This window comes from Diceros bicornis, unplaced genomic scaffold (assembly GCF_020826845.1).
Source record: "Diceros bicornis minor isolate mBicDic1 unplaced genomic scaffold, mDicBic1.mat.cur scaffold_90_ctg1, whole genome shotgun sequence".
NCBI lineage: Eukaryota > Metazoa > Chordata > Mammalia > Perissodactyla > Rhinocerotidae > Diceros > Diceros bicornis.
In genome coordinates, this window is record NW_026691791.1 from 1584056 (window position 1) to 1592003 (window position 7948).

Genomic DNA, 7948 nt, shown 5'->3' on the forward strand with positions numbered 1-7948 from the left:
TTTTGTTAACAGAACTAGGGAAATGTTTTGATATGTCACCTTTGTCCTTTTTCTCCTTCATGTATATTTTGTTTGATGGTTGGTTCTCAAAAATTCTTTTATTTTGTAAAATTTCTCTTTCATATGAATTTAAGAATCACCATCACGATTTCAAAAAAATATATGATTTTTAAGTTTATTACATTGAACCAAGTACTTTTGAGGCAAACAACTCCTCCAATATTGTTGGTGAAAACAACTCCTCTGATATTGTTACCATTCATATCTGCCTGATCCAGCTCCCAACCTCAACTTGAGGGTAGAGGATGTAGTCGGTTGAAGAATGTCTCCCAAAGATTCAAGCTCACACGGAACCTCAGAATGTGACCTTATTTGGAAACAGGGTCTTTACAGATGTGATTAAAGATCTGCAGATGAACTCATCCTGGATTTAGGGTGGGCCCTCAATTCAATGACTAGTGTCCTTATAAGAAGAGGAGAGGGCACAGAGACGTGGAGGGAAGAAGATCATGTGAAAGATGTAGGCAGAGATTGGAGATCTGCTGCCACACGACAGGGAAGCAGGAACAACCAGGACCTGGAAGAAGTGAGGGAGGATTCTCTGCTGTTGATAAACTGTGATTCAATTGTAGGGATCCCTTTTGTTCTCACTCAAACCCTCAAAACCAAATAGTGCCTTGTCTTAAAAATTCTGATTATCATGTGGCTTATCATATGGATGTCCTGAAGATCATGGACCACGCCCGATGCCATCATTTAAATTTCTCAGTTCTGCAATTATCACATGTGAACACCTTCATTTTTCAATGTAACTCATTGAAATCATGGTATACATATAAGAATTCGTCAAGAATAATTTAAAGGTATGGGAGAGAAAACCCAACCAAAGTTAACTTGAAATAATTTAACAGAATATACGAGGGAAGAAAAGATCCAATGAGGGAAGAAATCAGCTCATGGTAATGAGAATTGAGGAGTAGATTGTGACCAAGTGCAGAGAGGCAGCATACAAATGAGGCGGCAGGTCTTGTCCTGACTGCACCCATGCCAACACCTATTGTACTCTCCTCCCATGTGGTCTCAGATGTTGTCAGTGGCTCCTACACTGTGGCCTCACTGAGCCCAGAACTCCAGGTCGGCCAGGTAAGAACCCCGTTTATACACAGCTCCACCTCCTGTTCCATAAAGGGTCCTGTGCCTGGATCCTGTTGGACCAGAGAGGGCTTTTTGACACCCTAATCCTATGACATTTGGGAGTTTGGAATATGCAGATTAGCTCACACTGAGGAATCAGAACACCTTAGTCCTAGGGAGGAGTCAACCCCACACCACAGCTGTGGACTCTGGCAGGGAGTCATCGCTGTGTTAAATCCAGAGGCCATTGTCAGGAGGCACAAGGCACAGCTGTCTACCTCCACTCACTCTCTGCCCTTCTATTTTGCAATCACTCATTTATCCTCTGAAATAGGCTTCCTTCCCCATGACTGCTAAGACTACTCTATCAAAGGTCTTCAAGAAAGTCCAGAAAATTCCAGATCCTTCCAAAATCACATCAGTCCTTTTCCCTCCTGACCCAGTAAAAGAGTCCTACAATCTCACTTCTGTAACTTGACCCTTTTTTCCACCAAATATTGTTCATGACATGTTTATTGAATAATTATGGTGTGCCCTATTCTGTGAGCAGGTGGACAAGTTTCCTTGACTGAGGACCTAGTGCCAAGGTGAAGGCAGCAAGCCTGCTGCCAAGATTCTCTCGGTGCTAAATGCTCCCAAACAATATTTTCCTTGTTAAGAATCTAAGGTGAACTCTATTTTAAAAAATCACCGAGGTGATTTTAGGTAACAGATAAGGCTGTAACAGGTAGTCTAAGAGCTAATTAAATTATATGAAAATGTCTTGTATTTGAGTTAACATTTGGCAAAAAAAGGATACAACTTATGTTAGATTGAGATATAAAAGCAAGCTTAGTAAAGTAAGACATTTATAGAATCAAATTAATTTAACGTTAAACAACGTTAAAGCTCTTTACAATAGGTATCATCTTTTCCTGATTACAAGTATTCTAAAAAAAAATAACTAAAAATACTAAACGATTCCTTAGGCCAAATTACCTTTAATATAAAAGTGAGTAAGAATCATGATAAGCAGAAATTGCAGTATACCAGGACAAGTAAAGATCTTCTTTCCTGTTACATGAAACCCGACCTCTCACCCACACAACTGTCTACTCTTCACATTTATGTCTCTCAAAAGAGTTTAATAAAGTACAATTATAAAATGACAAAGCATCACAATCCAGAGTAAGAAGCAGGGTTGACATTAAATGAGGCGAGTGAAACTGGGGGCTGTTCATGGGGAACACTTCTTGGTTTCTTCAGTATGACATTCTCCTATTTTCTATCAGGTCTCAGAACATCCATCTTGGCTCCTTGCTCTCTGGGCCTCCCTGGCAAACCTCTCTGCCATCAGGGCCTCAGCCAGTCTCTCCCTTGCTTATTTCACTCTCTGACTCTGTCTGTGAATGTCTCCATAAGTTACAAGTTGTGTTTAGAGTGGCTGTGGGAGACCGAGACCCACTCCTGGAATCAACTCTGCCCAGTCTGAAGACTGTGTGGCAGTGGGCTTGAGGCTGGGGTCTACAGACCCAGCACCAGCACAGCCCAGGCATTCACCTGGACCACCTGGTGCAATTATACTTAAGGTATTTGTGATATCAAAAGTGCTTAAAAGTTCTCCTTCACTGCTGCAGGACTGGAGACCCTGCAGTCTCCTGTATGCACAGACTTACTTGAGCTCCTGCAAGGTCTCCTCTCGCTGACGGTAACTGACCTCATTGCCAGGGTGGGAAGTCATCCTTGTAACTGGCCTCTTGAAAATGCAGCTGGTGAGTCTTCTAGGAAGTGCAGACCTTTCACGATGTCTCTGCTTGGTCTTGGCTAAATGGACCTGTTTTTCTTCTCTGAAGTCTGGGGCATCATATTTCTTTTGAGCTTTCCCCTTTGAAAAAAAAATGAAATGTTAAATTAGAATAAAATGGGGGATGCAGAATGCCAGCCATGGAGAATGTTCTCACTTCATTTGGATCTTCCACCCTCCTGTATCTTGGAGAAATTTCTCTCAAACTGCCCTGTGCATCACAATCATCTGGAGGGTTGTTAAAACACAGACTGCTGGACCTCAACCCAAGTAGGCTTGGGGAGGGCTAAGAATTTGGATTTCTAAGTGTTCCCGGATGCTGCTGATACTACTGACACAGGCACCACACACTGAGAACGAGATCCTGGGATATCAAACTGATATGAGTCGAGGACAGAAAGGACTATGAAAACTGGATGATTCTGTGCCCAGAGCATAGGAATTTAGTGCCTCATCTCTAATGAAATCACGTTCCTCTCAGCAATTTGATGCTCACTTCATTTGCACACCCAAGTCCCACCTTCACTCAAATATCCTCCTGTTCATAGTAAATAACTCACACACGCCATATTCCCATCACATAGTTCCAGCCACTGTAAAACCCATTTTTCCTCCCCTGACTCTTCCTTTCTCCTCCTACTCCTCCCTGTTAATCTGGGCTCCACCATCTGACTTAACACAATTGACGCTTCTTAGAAGTCAATCCTGCTCTCACATTTGTTCCACATCCACACCCTCTTCTAGGCCAGCCCATCCATTTCCCTGGCTTCACATACCATTAATGAACTAGAAATACCCATAGAATCAGCACAAATCTGGCTTCAATCCTGAGACCCAAATACCCATCTGCCCACTCACAACATCGGTGATAACTTGATGACCAGCTCGAAGTGAGCTGGTCCCAAGTTGAACCAACCAGTTCTGCAAATAATCACCCATATCTCAGCGTCCTCTAATCTCGCTTGTTTGTACTGATATTCTGTCTACACCTGAGTGTCATTCTGGACACCCTGCCACCCCACACTCATATATCAATGAACCATTCATCCACCCTCCTGAATCCACCTAAAGATTCTCCACTTTTGAATAATTCTTGAGCACCTTTCAGATTTCCTACAAAATACCATTTCAACAGAGTGACCTTTCCTGATCCAGCCACCAAAATTAATATCACATTTTCTGTTAATTTTTAAAATTTTAATTGTATGTGTATTATCATCTACTTCTCTCATAGTGTTTTTCTCACTAAATTGGATACTCCATGAAGTGAAGACTAATGTGGACTGTAATGTTTTATACTGCCGTATTCACTCATTACTTTGCCCTTACAAGGTACTCAATATATTTATGGAAAGAAATTATTCAAACTCCAAAAAAAACTTTCTAAATTTTTCAAACAAATTCACTCATCTACAGTTATACAAGGATATAATCTGTTTTGTGGTATACTGCAATAAATTATCACTAAGATTGCAAATCCTTTCTGTCTGTAATCCATGATAAGACTCTAGGCACAATAATCTATTTAAAATGTAAACCTAATCAGTGCACCTTTCCTTTACAATCTCTCATTTCTGTCTTCAGATAGTTTTTGAAAGTGAAGTCATAAATCTCACTTCATCTCTGTTGTCCTGCCATAATTATTAATACCATCTCTGGGGCCAGCCCAGTGGCTCAAGTGGTTACGTGCACTTGCTCTGCTGCAATTGCTTTGGGTTTGCCGGTCCGGATCCCAGGCACGCACTGACGCACTGCTTGGCAAGCATGCTGTGGTGGCGTCCCGTATAAAGTGGAGGAAGATGGGCACGGATGTTAGCCCAGGGACAGTCTTCCTCAGCAAAAAAAAAAAAAAAAAATATAGAAGAGGCTTGGCAGTTGTTAGCCCAGGGCTTATCTCCTCACACACACACACAAAAAATACCATCCCTTTTGTTCTCCAACATGTCCCAGTTTGGAGGGAAAACTATTTGTGCTTCCCATTTATAGAACACCCATTATATGCCGAGTTATGTACTAAAACCCGTGATCCAGAATTTAACATAAAAAGTCACTTCCCCGGTTTATTTTAATCTTGGTGAGAGGAATGAGTTAATAAAGAGACGGATGAATTTCTAATATAGAGTTAGGTATAATTAGATCCTGTAATAAACAGTAAGGGCTACACAGAGATAGAGAGACAGAGGGAGGGATGGAGGAAGAAGAGTAAGGAAGGATAAAGGGGAAAGAAATTACTTACAATTATTTCATTTATTTATTTACCTTGTGAGGAAGATTAGCCCTGAGCTAACATCCATGCCAGTCCTCCTCTTTTTTTTTTTTTGGCTGAGAAAGGCTGGCCCTGTACTATCATCTGTGCCCATCTTCCTCAACTTTATATGGGACGTTGCCCCAGCATGGCATGACAAGTGGTGCCTTGGTGCACACCCGGGATCCGAACCCTGGCCACCAGGAGCAGAGCGTGAGCACTTTACTGTTACGCCACAGGGGCCGGCCCACCTACAAATAGATGATGCAGAGATTAGGGAAGGACTAACTGATGAGGTGATATTTGAGCACAGAACTGAATATTTTTTATAAAAGACCAATCACATTGTGGGTAAAATGTTTTCCAGAGATGGGAACAGCGTAAACAGTGCAGGGCTGAATACTATGTCCAATTCCCAGTGATGCTGTTGGTTAAAAACAACACAAAAAAAATGTTTGGCCTATTAACCCAAGAAAGCTCCCTATACAGAAAAGTACAATACCGTGAACATCACTTAACAAACCTTAACACCTAGGAAACAAATTTCAATAAGGTATCTTCTTGTTTTAAGAGCTACTGCCTGCTCACTTATAGAGGATTCACAGAAGGACAAAGGGTACAAACGGACACTCTTGCCGTCCATATGGATTCCACACTCACCAGAATAGGCTGGCTTGAAAAACAGGCCGATGCAGGTTCCTCCATGGCTTCAGAGTTGTCCTGCTCACACCACTCCTGATGTGCAGACAGGCTGTGGAATGCTGGAAAATGCAAGGACTTCTGCCTCTGATTCCCCTTTTATGGAGGAAGGGAGTGGATAATCCAATCAGTGGATAATCCAGGGGAGACATCCTGTCTCTTATCAATGGGATTTGAGAGATTCCTAAAGTTTTATACCTAAAAATAAATGTTGGGTTATTGACACTGTCATCTACTGTTGGTATGAAAACATTTAATACAATTGTGGGGGTAGGTGGTATTTGCAGTTTCTATCAAAATTTTAATGTTTCCTTTTTCTTCCACTAATGATACCTTTGTAAAAATGGGAATGGAAGTTCATATGTACAAAAATGTCCATACCTCTTATGTTTTAATAGGAATAAATAGAGACTGTGTAAACGTTTATCAATAAAAATAAATGAATGTCCAAAATATTTATTAACAATTCTCTAGACTACATCACACAGCCATTAACAAGAAATTAGTATTTAGTACATTTACATCTCGTGTAATTACCAGTAAACTTGTAATTATTTCAACCGTCTTACTCTTTCCCTATCCTTTGACCTGAAAAATTAATGTTCCTTTACTCTCTTTACTTCACTGATGTTGATTTAACTCTTATTATTCCATTACTTCCTCTATAAACTTATTACTTGGAATCATATAGAAATCTTTAATTGCACTAATGGTTAAATCCTGTATCCTTAATACAGTCTAATATGAATAATTACTTTTACCATCTCCCCCAAATGCTAATACCTTCAACACTTTCAATTCTATTTTTAACATTCTTAACATTTGTATTACTGTTTTCATATATTTTATTCCATGTATATTTTAATCTCCATGAGAGATTTCTAGAATTACTTCACAAAATAAAATTCATTTATATTTATAAAATATCCTTTCCTTTCCTCTTCAGTCCTTCCTGCATTCCTGGTTTTCAAGCTGGGTTAATTTTCCTTTGGATGTGATAACTCACTGCAGTATTTTGTCTAATTCAAGGCTGCTAACAGTGAAAAGTTTCACTTTAATTTTTTCTAGGACATCTTTATTTGGGGCACTATTGCTGCTGGGTGTAGAATTCTGGTTTGACATGAGATTTGTTTTAGCATTTTAAAAATGCTGCTCTGTGGATGTCTATCTTATTTTCTTTATAGTTAGAATCACCAATTGGCCTTTTTCTTGCTTATTTGGCCTCTCTCGTCCCTAAAATACTTTACATTAACTTTGGTTTTTAGACCATAGTTTATTTCATTAATATTTCCTGTGTAGTCACTCTGCTTAGGGAATGTTGAATTAATTGAATCTGTGGATTGATGTCTTTCATCAACTTGGAACATGCTTGTGTATTTTCACTTCTGATATCAATTCCTCCCCACATTCTCTCCACTCTCATTTTAATCACACCCCATGTGTCTTCTAAATCTACCCTGAATTTTCCAATGTCATTTGCCCTATGATTTTGTTGGGAGATTTGCTCTTGAACTGTCTTCCATTTTAGTAAACCAGCCTTTGCTGGAATCAATTCCTTCTTAATTACTTAAATTCTTAATTTCAGTTCTAACATAAACACAATATATCACTTTAATTTATTAAAAAAAGAGATAGCAGAGCAGTTTGACAATGAGAAAATGATTTCCTTTTGATGCAATAAAGCTCAAATAGATGGGAGAAAATTACATATTGGATCATATTGAGATATATGAGGAGCCAGTATTCATTAAAATTGACCAGCAAGACAGAGGGGGCAGAAAACCTGAGTATCTTGTTCTTTGTACTGATGTGGACTACATTTTGAAATGATAATATATAGATTTCTTGAGTTAAAGAAAAATGTTATAAAATCTGGTTTCATCTGTTTGTATTTACTTACTTTAACATGTGTTCTGGAAAATTTAAATAACATAGGTCACGTTGTGATATCTCTGTTGGTCTTGTTTGGATAGAGCCATGATGTGATGGTTAATTTTAGCTGTCAACTTGACTAGACTCAGGGGTTCCCAGATAGACTGTGAAGCATTATTGCTGAGTATGTCTGTGAGAATGTTTCTGGAAGACAT